The sequence below is a fragment of the Penaeus monodon genome, chromosome 6 (genome assembly GCF_015228065.2).
Source record: "Penaeus monodon isolate SGIC_2016 chromosome 6, NSTDA_Pmon_1, whole genome shotgun sequence".
Lineage (NCBI taxonomy): Eukaryota > Metazoa > Arthropoda > Malacostraca > Decapoda > Penaeidae > Penaeus > Penaeus monodon.
This window is the reverse complement of record NC_051391.1, coordinates 21,794,951-21,799,950: the sequence shown is the minus strand read 5'-3', so window position 1 is coordinate 21,799,950 and position 5,000 is coordinate 21,794,951.

The window sequence follows — 5,000 nt, the reverse complement described above, 5'->3', positions numbered from 1 at the left end:
CCATGCGACCCCGTCGGCGTTAGCCTCTTGATGATGTTTATGATGATGATACATATATGTACATATATTTGTATATATACAGAGAGAGATATAGATATATAGATATAAACATAAACATGCAGTGTGTGTGTTTATATACATACATACATACATATATATATATATATATATATATATATATATATATATATATATATATATATACATATGTATTTATATATATATATATATATATATATATATATATATATATATGTGTGTGTGTGTGTGTGTGTGTGTGTGTGTGTGTGTGTGTGTGTGTGTGTGTGTGTGTGTGTATGTATGTATGTATATGGAGTATATATATGTGTGTATGTGTGTGTGTGCGAGAGAGAGATACAGATATAGGTATATATGTATAGATATGTGTATATATGTATATATATTTATATATATGTGTGTGTGTGTGCTTCTCCTTGACAAGCTCATGACAGAAAACTCGATCAAGGTCTGTGCCCACGGTTGGGGTTCAATATAGTCAAAGTGGGGGGAGTACATTCCCTTAACAAGTAGTTGCTCATTGAGCTAATAGTTTATTAACATCCTGGCTATATGTGACAGCCAGAAGTTGTTTGCAAAGAGCTCGTAATCGTAATGTGAGTATTTTTTGTGCCTTTTATGTTTTCCAGGATGCCTGGATGGCCTTGGGAAAGAACTGTGCTGCTATTAGATCAATTCAGGAGTCCAGGGGGAGAAAGTTTGCTTCCAGGAGGAGAATGAGTAACTTTGTCCACCTGGGGGCACATATAATTATCTTGGCAGGTCCATTTTGGATTGTCTCCAGTTTTTCTTTTAGTCTTGGCCTCATAGCAATCAGGGTTACATAGGCATAGTCCACAATGGAACGGGCGGCAAGTACATAGAATGTCTTAGTACTTTGTGGTATTGGAGGATCTGAACCCACTCTAGGTCCATTTCCTGCAGACTTTTATCAAGAACATTAAGTCTCAAAGCCATGGCCATTGATTAGGCTGCAGAGATCTTTATTCTTATCCTACAGCACTCCTCAGACACAAGGTCTAGACAGTACTGGGTTCTTCTCAGACAGTGACGAGGTGCAAGATTATTTGCATAGGATATGATCTGGAAGGTGTATGTTGAGGATGTAGGGCAAGGGTGTTGAAAAGGGGTGGACTAAGGACCCCACCCTGTGGCATTCCATTTTCCAGTGGCATGTGCTGTGATAGGTGACCTTGGAATATGACTTTGGCCATTCTGTCCGTGTAAAAGTCACCTATCCAGGCCAAGAGCTTTCCTCTGATTCCCTTCTGGATCAGGGTCTCCTGAATAGTAAGAGGACTTGCCAGTTCAAAATTTTTCTCCAGATCCAGGAGTTATACCACAGATATGACAGTGCTGGTTATACTTAAGAGCTTGGCTATTCTGTGTGATATGCTCATGCCCCTTGTGAACCCATGGAGGTGTTCATGTGGGGGTCCCAGTTTCCACTGGTAGAGTTCCCCAAGACTTGTTAATGAATTATAGGAATGCAAGCTCACCTGGCAGCCCTAGGTGGGAAATGATGGGGTAGAAGAGCCCAGAGCTGAGCAAGATCTGTTTTTATATGTTTTCCTTAGTTTACCCCAAGAGAAGATAGCATCCGAGTTATCAGGCTCGGTTGCAAGTCTGAGGGGTTGTAGGTGTTCTTGGTTTGCCCTCAAATCAACTGACAGACTGCTGCTACTTAGTCTTGCAGAGAACTCGAGCACAAGTCTGTTTCCCTCTGAGAGTCATGATGTGTGCATCTGGGGACTGAGCAGTTGGTGCCCAGCATGACCTGTTGCCACAGCTCTGTAAAGCCACTTTTTCTGCCTGACTCTCTTAGCAGTTTCCTTGGCATCCCAGTCAACTCCCCTTAGGAGGGCTTGATTATCAGGGGTTCTTTGGCTTTGGAAAAGTTTTCTGCACATATTCACTCTCGTTGACCTCCTTTATCTCATCATTGTAACTCCTAGACCATGGCCGAGTTTTAGGTATGGTCTGTGAGGCTGCTTGATTTATGGCCTTAATAAGTCTGGCCTCAAGCATATCCACATTTTCATTCTGTGGAGGTTCATTGCATCTAAGACAGGTTTGCCAGTTGGCCATCTAGAATTGCGCTGTTGCACTGGGGCTGAGCCAGCATCCAAGAGGTAGCATCTAAGGTAGGTAGAAGTAGGAATGCCATATTGATCACTTGTAATAGTCTCATCGACAGACCATCTGATTCTCTCTACCAGGTGGGGTCTAGAACCCGTCTCTTGATATGCATTGGCTCTTGGGTGTTGAGAAGAGCAATCTTGGGGAATGACTCAGGCACATCAGCCATGTGATAGCCTGCCACATCTGATCTACATGGAGCCAGGATGGGGTGGTATCACAGACCTCGCTGATGTCTAAGCTCCTACAGCCTGGCCTGCTGTACACATTGTACAGCTTGAGGGGGCCCCTGACCAGGTGGATCAGTATCCTCTGTTAGATCATGACAGTGTCAATGTTCCTTGATTGCATAATTGCATGGAAAATGGCATTTCCTGTATTGAAGCCATTGATGTTCCACTGTAGCATGCTTAAATTGTGTGCCATGATGTTACTCTGTCACTTACATCGTGTTGCCGTTAATGACATCTGTGTATTCGAATTCAGAGTCAGATGCTTCGATAATGGTGGCATCCGACATGTCAGAGTCTGACAACTCCATTTTGAAATCCTTGCAGATTGAGGGATCTCCATCTATTTCAGAGTTTCTTATCAGGCTAGCTAAGGATCTAAAGGAGGTAAAGACCCTCAGTAGCCCTACTGGCTTGGCTTTTCTCTTTTGAGGATTTAACTATTTGGCCTCAGCCTCTGCTGGCTTTACCTAAGTAGGATCAGCCTGTTCTGGCTCTGACTGCACGGTTTCAGCCTGTTTTGGCTCTGCCTGTGAGGGCTTGACCAAGGTTGGAGCAGGGGAATCTTGCCCTGAGGTGGAGGAGGAACTTGTTTGGTTGTGTCCAGCTTCCTTCCCTTCAGTCAGGGTCGTCGCCGTCATGGTGACCTTGGCTGCCTTCCCTGCCTTTTCACCTTCCTATAGCTGTTGGTACTGCAGTGACTACAGCAGTCGACAGGAGTCATGTCTTCCTCATCAATGAGCTGATTGGCTGGTGGGGAAGATCCTACAGTGTTCTGCATTTTTTTTTTTTTTTTCACAATTTCATATTCCTTTCTTTTTGGAGATGTCCAGTGTCGGCTAGGGAGATGCGTCCTTCCTCTTAGGAGGTCGGAGAACCCTTTCCCTTTTGTTCTGTTCGGAGACATGCCCGTGGGGGGAGGGGGGGGGAGATAACGACCTCCTGCTGCTTCCTTTCTGAAGGAGCAAGCCAGGTTCAGGAATGATGATTGGGACATTTGGCTGCTGTGTCCCTTTAATCTTCCTTATGTGCATTAAGACACACCTCAGTGCTGTTGCATTGCTACAGACACCACATTTGGTTATGGCCTTGCAGCTAGCCTGGTTGTAACCATATATTTGGCATGTGAATCACCGAAGTGGTTCAGGCACATAAGTTATAAGGTTGTAGGGGCCCTAATTACCCAATTCAAGTATGATGATTGGGACCCTTACCTTTTGTCATTCGGGAAACCCCCACAACCTGATAAGATCATTTCCACATCATAGGCAACTGAGAAGCCAAGATGAACCATCTTGATCTCTGGCCACCCTAAACTGACAACCGGAGAAGAATGTTAGAATTCATTGCCTAACATCTACAGAGATGATGAGAGGATATGCACATCCCTGACCTTTGTACATAGCACAAACAGGGCCTGTGTCAGGCCAATGACTCAGTGACTGCTTGACCCAAAGGAGACTAACCAATTAGCATCACAGAGCTAGAATCAGGGACCAAAGAGGTATGTTGCTAGCTGTAGGGTATACTTATTCATGGTATCACTCAACCTACTGGACTCTCCACAGCATACAAAGATGCCACAAACGACAAACGTATGGGTGGGTGAAACCCCCTGGGGTGAGACCAGGGGGGATGCCATCCCACATACAGAACAAGCATTTTTGATAGGAACCACTTGGTCATCCCTCCCAAGTGAGCCAGCCACTCAAAGAGTGGCTCACCTGAGAGAGGGAGCTCAAGTTAATGAACCACATCAGGGCGATTCCTGACAATCTCAGTTCCATATCCTGAAACTTAAGTACAAGGGGCTGTGTAAGTGAACTGGGAATGAGGAGAACCTGCAGTCCAATCATAGAGCTGAGTGGTGTCTGTATCAACCAGTCAGGTCTCGGCAATGAGTCGCAAGAAGCACCTGCAGGTGTGAGGATGAGGCTGTGGACCTGATGTGACCCAACCTTGGAAGTATGCAGAGCTGCAGGCTGTGGGTCATGCTGCTACACCGGTATCCAATTCATACAAGTGTTGAAAAGTGTTGTTAGCTCACTCCTGAGCTAACGGAGAAGCTCAACATAATTTACAGTACTTTAAGTGCCAGTATACAGGCTTCCTATTAACTCAATAATTCTTGTTAGGATTCCTCTCAGTTTCAGGATCTCTAAGAATGTACATGATGTACCATCAAATGCCTTCTTGAAGTCGATATAAGCTGCAAACAGCCCATGCCCCAACTCACGGAAGCACTCTATGGTGAATTGAGTTGCCAGGATACAATCTATTGTGGACTTACCAGGAGTGAATCCAGATTGTTCTGGCCTTTGGTACCTTAGCAGGTGCTATACCTCCGAAGGATGTGATCAAGAACCTTACCTGGTATACCAAGCAGTGTAATGCCTCGGTGATTGTTCCATCGATCCCCTTTCCCTTTCCAGAGAGGGATGACCATACCCTCAACAGGTTAGGGGGAATGATACCAGTCTGCTAGATGGTAGCCAGGACAGCATTCAAACCCCACATCATAGGCTCACCACCAGCCTTTAACAGTTCAGCAGGGGATACTGCAGCTACCCACTGCTTTACCAGTCTTCAACT